Below are 9,962 nucleotides of genomic sequence, written 5' to 3' on the forward strand. Positions count from 1 at the left end.
ACTTGTTTTTTTGTACGGACTCTGGGGCTTGGAGGTGGGGCTGAACACAGGTCCTTACACATATGTGGAAATTATCATATTCTCAGCCCTGTGCTCATCACTGGTACCACAATGGAGAGAGGTTGCCATCTCACTGTCCACTCTGTTTGCACTACAGGAAGTTTCCTCTGGGGGTTGGGACACTGCTATCCCCTGAACAACTGCAGGCTGTTTGGGACAACAAGGTTTGAAGTCAGGGTGGAGGGGAGATAAGTGAATCACATTTAGAAGAGATTTTAGCCTCTTCTGGGTTAAAATATCAAATGCGAGAACTCAGTGTTCATTGCCTGATTCTGGATTTCACATGAGTGTGTGTTTGGGATCTTCCTGTTTAACCTTTTCTTCTTGCTTCCTGAGTAGAGCCTAGGAGCTGCTTAAGAAAGGAATGTTCTGCATTACACACAGGTTAGACACAACAGGGGCACAGCCAGCACTGGATGAGTGACTGACTACGTGAGCAACAGTGGCATACTTTCCTCCTTCTGTTTGTGGTCTGTCTCCCATTAGCTTGAGGTTTTGAAAGTCTTTGACATCTTTCTAGGCTATGAGGGAGCATCACTACTTTACAGATATAGCTAAACCTACTCCGAGACCTCCCACACGGCTTAATCAATGAGGAAGGAGAGTTGGAAACAAAGCCAGAGTTCTAATTTCATTGTTGCCTTGACACAGTCTAGTTATCTTGTGGATTCTCACCTGGAGGATTGCCAAGATCATGTGGCCATGCCTATGAGGAATTATCTTGGTTATAATTGATATGGGATGGTCTAGTCCACTGTGGGTGGCACTGTCTCTATGCAGGTGAGCCTATGCTGTATAGAAAGCCAGGTCAGCATGAGCCAGGGTACACAGCATTCAGCAGTTTCCTTCCATGGTTTCTGCTTGAGCTTCTGTCCTAACTTCCCTCAGTGATGGTTTGTGATCTAGAACCAAAGGTCAAATAAACCCTTTTCTCCCCATACTTGCTTTATGGTGTGATATTTATCACTGCAACAGAAAGCAAACCAAAACAGCCTGGTTTTTGAGAATCGGCTCTCAAATACATGATCAGGAGCCATACAAGCCACATTGTGTATGGCTTCCTCAGTGTCCAATACTGATAGAAAAAGAAGAATCTCTTGGGCTCCACTGGTGCTTGGCTTCAGCTGCCTTTATGCCTGAGACTGGGCCCAGCATGCTGCTTAGCTCCCAGTGTGGCTAGGATCCCAGTGGAATGAAGAGAATCAGGAGAGCCAAGTCCTCAGTCAGCGAGGGCATTGTGAGTCAGCCAAGGAAATTGAGAGCAAATCCCAGCAAAGATGGGGAGGTGTGTGCCGTGAATCACATGGTACAAGTGTGAGTGGCATGAACAGCTGTCACCCTCCTCTACCATTGGAGGCTACTTCCTCAGGGGAAATACAGCTAAAGTGACCCATGTCATACCAGAGTTAAATTGCAGCTAGACCACTCTCTTGGCTGGATGATTTAGGGAGACATTATAGGATGAGATAGGAATTAAAAGTGAAGTACAACAGACACAGGAAGGTACCACAGAGCAGGAGCCGCAGTTTCTAAAATGACAGTTTCCTAGGCTGAGAGTGGGCTTTGGTGGGAAATACTGTTAAGGCCAGCTTGTGCCTCTGCAGAATGGCACCTGGGCACTTTTCCCATCCTTCCTTGCACAGAATCTTCTTTTATGGAAGCCACCATTGTTCTTCAGCAGGACTTTCCACTTCAGGCCCAGAACAGTGCTGGGCTTGCAAAGGTATACTTTTAATTTGTGTGTGTTCCTCTTTTACTTCCCCATCTTTTAAGGTATTATCCTGAAGGACCTAAGAGCCACACATGCCTGCAGAAGAGAATGGGAACTGACTTTCAAGCATGGCCAGTGGATGGCCAACTCTTCAGGCATACTGGCTGTTTTGAAGGCCATCATGTGCAGCTCCAGCACTGGCCTAGAGGGTTTGAAGGTTTGAAGGCTGGAAGGGATTCAATGAAGAAGAGCAGTGGTTACTGTTGAGGCTGAAGCCACCTCCAGTTACTAAAGTCCACTGTGACTCTAAGAATACACCCAAATTGTACTGTGATTGTGAACAACATTCTCCAAGAGATCACAAAATAGGGTCAATTTGACCCCATCTCAACCTCACCTCACCTCCATAGGCCACTGGGGTCTCAGGGAAGGATAATGGTGCATCAGTCTGTTCTTCTTTAAGTACAGGACACACACACACACACACACACACACACACACACACACTTTGTGTAGGTCTAGGGAATATGCTGTACTTTAGTGGGCCCCAGGAAGTATATAACAAACACAAATTCCTCTGTTCATCACATTCTGCAGTTAGAAACCTACCCCATGGATCTAAATGTGGGTGCTGGGATGCTGTGACCAGTGTGCCATAGCTGCTAGGCTGGGAATAAGGAAATAACATGGGAAGTACTCTGGCAGAGATAACTTATTTAGGGACAGTGACACACTGTTGGGAAGCAGATTGGAAGAATGGCAAAGAGTTCCTAATGGTGTAAACTTCAGATATGAAGGGTGAAGACTCAAGAGGAAGGGAAACAAGCCCTGAAGACTAGGATAGGAGTAAAGTTGGTTGTATGAGTGGCGAGTTCAATGCAGGCAAACTTAAATAATTCAGGAGGGAGACTGAAGAGCCATTGGGAAGCAAAGTTGGCACAGAAGGGAGAGGGCTCTCAGAGAACAGGAAGTTTGAACTTTAGAGGAAATTTCAACAGCATCAAAAGAGCTTAGTGTGGAGATGGTTAGAAATCCAGAAAAGCCAGTCTAAAGCAGGGTAAAGAGAGATGATGATACAGCTTAAAGACTAGAGACCTGGGGAAGCATGAAGTGATGCTCCCAACAGGATCTTACAGAAAGAGCATAGCTTTCAGTGTTGGCTGGTTTTGTGTGTCAACATGACACAAGTTAGAGCCATCAGAGAGTAGGGAGTCCCAGTTGCTGAAAGGCCTCCATGAAATCCAACTATAAGGCATTGTTTAGTTAATGATCAATGGGAAGGGCCAAGCCCATTGTGGATGGTGTTATCCCTAGTCCGATGGTCCTGGATCCTACAAGAAAACAGGTCAAGCAAGCCATGTCAAGGAAGTCAGTAAGCAGCATCCCTCTGAGGCCTCTGCATCAGCTCCTGCCTCAGTATCCTGACATGTTTGAGTTCTAGTCTTGACTTCCTTTGGTGATAAGCAACAACATGAAGTGTAAGCTGAATACACTCTCTCCTCTTCAACTTGCTTTTTGGTCGTGATGTTTCATCATAGCAATAGAAACCTTTACTACGACACTGGGGATCTGAGCACCAGTGAGTGGGACTGATGTTGAGGAGTGGTTATACCTACATGCTATATCTCATGTAAATATGGGAGAAATACTACCATAAGTAATAGTTAATACAGTTCCAGTTCTCACTATGCCTCAGGGTTTTAATGCAAGAGAGTAGCATGCATATCGTAATGTTCCCGTAGCCTGTAAGACAGGGTCTACTGTCCTATCTTGAGGACAAAGATGCTAAACACAGATGTAATGGACTGGCCAGTAGGAAGCCAGCTTATAGGTGTCCCTAGTTGTCTTGCCCCCTGGTTCAAAACTTTGTGATATTACCTCCAACCAGGGGGATGTAATGTCACTTCTGAAGATAGGATTGAAATATCTATGGCTTCTCTCATCTTCCCTTCTCTGAAAGGCTCTCTCTTAAACCATTTGTGTTGGAGAAGATGCTACCAGGTTGTGAGGTTTTCTGAGGCAGGTTGTGGGAGGATCCACATGACAAGGTATGGAGAGGTGTGGGTAGCACAGCCAGGTTGAGTCTGCTCAGAGTCCCGCAAAGCTTCCTGAGACTCTGGGACAGAAGGGGTGCCAGTTCCCAACCGCCAGAGGTTGGATCATAAATGATTCTGTCATTTACTTCTGAGTTCTGAAATTATTCTCTAGTGCTAGTAACTCATACACTAGAGATTTATCTCATACACTAGGCATTTATTCCAGCGAGGTCAGTGGGCCACCAAAAGACCTCTCTGAAGTCTTCAAATGAGTGGTGTATGTTGAAGACAGGTATTTAATGGCAGGGAGAGCAATAGAAGGCTGGGCTTTATGGGTAGGATAGAGGGGAACATCTTATCCATATGGTTAGGTTTTGTCAGTGATGAGTGAAGTGGGGACACAGATGGCCATTAGCAAAAAGGACAGAGCAAACTGCCCAGGCAGAGCCAAAGTGAAGGACTGCTGTAAATCTCCACCAAGTAGGAGGGTGAGAAACTGTTAGGTGAAAAATATCACCATGCCAGTGCATCTATCTGATCAGTCCAGACTGGGCCAATCTGGTCACATTAAGGCAGGAGTCTGCCAATAACAAGAAGAAAATCTTTTGGCACAGCAACAGCCACAGCAACATTTTCACAACTCCACAAGACTGTCACTTTGAACATAGAGCTTTAGGGTCTAATGTAGTTAAATGCACTTGGAAAAGAGCCAGTAGCTGTGATTTTTAAAACCACAGGGAGCTGCTGAGATCCTTTAAAAACCAAACCGGAGAAAGGTTATTTTCAGCCTTCCATGCTCGAGAGCCGTTGATGTTGGTGAGAGGATGTCAGCCAGGGACCCAGGCCACTGAGAATTAACTGAGCCAGAGAGGTGAGCTGCCTTCCAGATTGAGAAGCTTCTTTTGAATCTTCTATGCTGAGAAACTTCCCCTGGCACCTTCCCCTCCTAAAAGGACAGGTGGCTGTACTCAATCTGCAGACATTCCAACAACACTTACTAGAGGCCAGGCTGTACACCGAGTCAGGAATACCAACCACCTGTGTTCATCCATCTTGTCCTATAGTCTGCTCCTCTTGCCAAGTTGGTGTCCATTGAAAACTCAAACACCAGAACATAATGCCAGTGTGACACCAGAGGAGACATTCCAGAAGTGAGTGGAATTTGTCCTTATCTACAGGTTAGAGCAGGTTCCCTTGTCCTTTTCCTTGAAGATGTGCAGAAAGAGCACTCGGACCTCCCAGTCTCCAGTGTTTATAGACAGTCAGCATGGGATATTTTGGTACCCAGACTGGTAAGGAGGTACTCAAAGACTGCAGGAACTGGCCAGTCAAGGTAGCCATCCATGACTACTGAACTCTGATGGATTTCAGGTGTAGACCTTATCCACTGTTGGTACAGCCAGAGGTGGCTGGAGGCCTCTTCCACTTAAACTGGTGAGTTATGCCAATTGTCATGTCCTCAGTGTGCCATGTCTATCTGGCTGAGATGACAGGAGGGCCATAAAGAAAACCTAGTCCATGTGGAGGTCTACATACAGTCTGAAGGAAGGCAGGGTGTGGTGGCACAGGCAGAACAGGAAGCTGTGAATTTCATGTTTACTTGGCAGCAATGACATCCTAGTGGTGTTAATGAAGATGCTGTGAGAAGCTGGGATGTCCTCAACTGGCTATACTGGCTACTCCCTGCCACTGAGGGTATCAGGTACTGAGTGGAGGCTCTGCTGCTGCTGCAGTCTAGCTATACAGGTGCTACTGCATACACACCAGAAGCTCCCAAGGACCAGATTTCTCAGATCCATTCCTGACCAGCTCCTTTCTCAACAAGACAGTGGGAAGCCAGAACCACGTTCTCCCTACTTTGTCTCTTCTGAAAACAAACCAGGCAGGACCAATATGTCCTTCTCCAAAGTGAAGGCTAAGCATGAGCTAAGAGATCCTGTCTCTTCGCATGAGATATCCCACATGTCCACACTGTAGTTGAAACTACTCATTCTACAATGATCAGGGAAATCTCAAACAAGCAGCAACTGCTAGTAAAGACGAACTCAGAAGTCATTTACCGGATAATGAACTTCTGCTGAGCAGGAAGTTAAGAGAGAGAAAAGCAGGTGGTAGCTCACAACCACAAAGGCACATGGCAGATAAAGTGAAGCTGTCCAGCTGACTGGTACGCTGTGGAGTTCCTGTGGATGCATGATGGGATGTGTGCTGTGAAGTGACTGGATACACAGCCAGTGTAAAAGACCCTGAAGACAAGGAGGATGACAAGGACTCCAAGTGTAGAACCCTATTGACTCAGGGTGCATTCGATCACCTGGTTGCAGTTTCACCCCACCTCCCTACATCTTTACCCTTGCCTATGTCCTTCCTATATTGCTAGTGTCAAGCCCAACACTTGAGCATAGACCTCTCACCATCTGCCAGGGAAGGCAACCCTGCAGCTGTCTTCCACACCTTCAAGCCTCTCATCTCTGTAGCTCTCTCTAGCCTTGTTGAAGTCCTTGTAAGAGCTGACAAACTCACTCTCCTTGTCTAAAACCAGTTATCCTGAATCAAATAGAAGAGAAAATGGGGATGAGCCTAGAACACATGGGCACAGGGGAAAATTTCCTGAACAGAACACCAATGGCTTATGCCCTAAGATCAACAACTGACTAATGGGACCTCATAAAATTGCAAAGCCATTGTAAGGCAAAGGACACTGTCAATAGGAAAAACCAGCAACCCACAGATTAGGAAAAGATCTTTACTAACCCTACATCGATAGATAGCTAATATTCAAAATATACAAAGAAGTTAAGACTCCAGAGAACAAATAACCCTATTAAAAATGGGGTAGAGCTAAACAGAGAATTCTTTCTTGATCTAATCCAGGCTTCTGCTTCACTCTCATGGCCACCAATCCTGGGGTTCACTAGCCCACCTGCCACGAGGGAACAAGTCTCTTCCTTTGAGATCCTTTGTCTGGACTACCACACCCCATTTGCTCTCAGCCCTCAGTAGCTCTCCACTGTGCCCCTTTTACCCTGACTTACAGATCCATGGGTCTCTTCTCAGACATTCATCCTCACAGTGTAACATCAGACTCTATCTAATGGCTGTCTGCCAGGCCTTTCCAGCTGAGCTTGTCCCTTTCAGATATATAGCTCAAATAAGCATCACCTGCTCCTCCTACAACCGATCTTCCCAGCTCAGGAAGGCAGTGCTTCTCAATGGCTTTGGACCCGATTCTTTGCATCCTCCAGCTGATTTCTTTCATCTCACCAGCAGTCCTGCTCTCCTTTCAAGATTCAACTGAAATTTGGCTACTGCGGCCATCCTGCATTATGTTGGCTTTCTCTTCCCTTCCAGTCTCTATGAGACTTAGCCTATCTTGTGACTATTTCCTGATGTATTGCCTGGTAATCAGCAAGACAGAGGAATACACACTGGATCTTTGGTTCAACTTCTCTGCTCATCCCATTAATGGTGCCCACTAAACTCGAAGGGAAGGTAATCCTCCATGCTGTATCCTCTTTAGCCAGCTCCTTAGCTTCATTCTTCTCCACTGTGTCTTTTTCACAATTCAACTTCTTACATGAGCATCCCTGTTGTCCTTCTAGTACCAGGACTGCTCCTACCTCAGGACCTTTGCACACACCAGTGTCTCAGTGAAACTCCCTTGTTTACTTGTTATTGGCCTGCAACGGCATTGTTTTAGTCTTCATCCAGGCCTGGTGGAGTGAGGTGGGGGGGGTCATTTGTGGGTGGTACCCTGTCTCCACTGGAATGTAAGCCTTTCCAGAATGGACTCCCTCTAGTTTATTCTCTGCTTTCCCTGTAGTTAGCAGCATGTAATTGTTCTTCGTAAATACCGATGTGTTTAATGAAGGTGGGAAAGTCACAGGCCAGAATTTAGGTTTCAAAAGAGAAATCATGGTGAAAGGACAGAGTTGAGCTGGAAGGCTCACAGCCCCAGGGCTTGAGTTGAGTCAGCAAGTAATAAGGGCGCGCAGAGTCTCTCCTTTATCATAGCCTGATAGTCTGAGTTTGCTACTTGTTTAAATGGATGAAAGCGTATGCTGGACTGCCATGGCCTTCCCAAGCTTGTCCCCAGACTGCAGCTCTCCTCCTCTTTTACGAGCATCCTTCGAGCTGTAGGGCACTGCCGTGTGCTCTCTAGTGCATGCTTTCCATATCACATAGTCGGAAGATGAAAAAATGTACATTTGATAGATATAAAGGTCAGAACTTCAGGAGTAGGCAGTTGTGTTTTGGGGATGCATAAGAAAAGGATAAGAAAAAGTTAAACTATTCAAAGTTATTCTGTGTTTACACAATGTCCCAAACCCAAGATGCATCTAGGAAACATATGTGGGAAGAAAGCAATATCTAGATGACGTGTGAGACTGTTCTGGAAATTCTAGGATCAGGAAGTGTGCTGTGTGAGCTTTCAGCATGAAACTCATGCTCCCAGGGCATACAGAAATAAAATCACACACACCAGCAGCCAATGGAAGACGGAAGAGTAGTACTACACAGAGACTGTGACCTGTATGTTCCATTTCAAATCACAGGCAGCTCCAAGGTCTGCTCCATGTACCTCTCCTTCAGAGGCCTTTGTCACAACCTGGGATGAGACAGGACTCTCTCGCTTAGCACATTTACTGGCCTCTAAGTGAGATGGATACGTCATTTTTGCATATATTATCTGTGTAGGTTCTTGATGTCTTATGGGGAGCCAGAACTGTACAAGGCTCTGGAGTATGCAAGTTTTATAGATCTGTGTAGAAATAACTAGAATTTTGGTCTTCATTTATATTAAAATAGAAGAGATTTTGATGGGGAACCTTTATTAGCTACAATACAAATCATTTTTTTTTGTTTCTCACACAACAAAATAGAATTTCCTTTAAGAAGAAATAAAAACCTTCTAAATTTAAAAAAAAAGCGCACACTTTCATAAAAGCATTCCAAAAACATAAATCTGGGACAAAACAACAATAATCGATTGATGACTGTCAAGTTCGAGAGCCAGTGGTTGGTTCATTTGCTGAGTAGGCACGATGGTGAGGTGACTGTCCTTAAGTAGCCTTCCCGGAAGCAGTTCCTGAAAAAGAGAAAGAAGAAAGATCATTTGTACACATCAACAAAGCAACAATGATAACATCTGGACCAAATGGTGGATTCCAGGCTGGAGTACCCAGGCAGGGATTCAGCACGCACAAGACACACAGGAGAGAGACGCAGTGCAGCAGAGACTGGCTGAAGTGAGGGCAGAACAGTGGTGGAGCAGAGAGGACGGACAGATAAACAGCATGGCTCTCTTGGGGCTATGCACTGTCCTCAGGGCTGAATTCAGGAAGGCAATGCTCATGTCATTCCAACTGTGGGAATAAATGGCAAAGTTCTCCTGGGTCCATAACGAACATTCGCCTTTCATTCTTGTCTAACAAGAGACTGCACGTTTGGCTGTTTAAATAGCCCCTTTAGTAATGAACACCACACTACTTATTCCCATAGAAAAACTGCTAGTTCAAAATCCAGGTGACAGCCAGAAGGAACACAGCAGGCTCAGTATGGGGGGTAGAGGGGAGTCCCTGTGTCATGCTCCAACTGCACACGCCTGTGCTAGGGAACAATGTGACATGTTTATAGCTTGCAGAGACCCAGTACCTTCTGGTCTTTCTACAGCATCTTGCTCCACGTGTCTCCTGGCAACCTGGCATGTTTCAGCAACAGCTAATAAGTCCCCAACCACACGAGAAGTCTATGCAGACTTTGCCTTCAGCATCTCACACCTACAGCAGCCTGTCAGCTCCAGTGTGTCTCTCATCCCACCAACTTGCATGACTGACTTTCACAACCCCATTTCAGCTTCAACCTCTCCCTGCTTCCGATCCAGTATACTGCCCTCACCCAACACCACCTCTGCAGCCACTGTCTCTGAGTCTTTTATTCCCCAAACACACTGAGGCCACCTGCATACTATGCATAGAAGAACCTCATGCAAACACAATTAAAACACATTTAATATGGCAGGTCTCCCAATCTTTTATCAAAGATAATTTCTTGCACGACTTTTAAATGCTTCAAGTTTATAAAATGTAAAGTACTAGCTCAAGTCTGCTTGGGAGTGTACTGGCGGGTGAAAGACAACCCACACAATGAAGCCA

The 9,962-nt window shown here is 45.6% G+C and overlaps 1 long non-coding RNA gene across 1 annotated transcript in view; it reads right to left on the reverse strand.

The window, feature by feature from the left end:
* Positions 1-8,745: 8,745 nt before the first annotated feature.
* LOC114625861 overlaps positions 8,746-9,962 on the reverse strand; it is a 6,780-nt gene continuing 5,563 nt past the window's right edge. The window contains exon 3 of the long non-coding RNA XR_003712145.1: positions 8,746-8,896. This is a non-coding gene — a long non-coding RNA (uncharacterized LOC114625861). The remainder of the gene's footprint in view (positions 8,897-9,962) is intronic.

Source organism: Grammomys surdaster, unplaced genomic scaffold (genome assembly GCF_004785775.1).
Source record: "Grammomys surdaster isolate TR1022 unplaced genomic scaffold, NIH_TR_1.0 224, whole genome shotgun sequence".
Lineage (NCBI taxonomy): Eukaryota > Metazoa > Chordata > Mammalia > Rodentia > Muridae > Grammomys > Grammomys surdaster.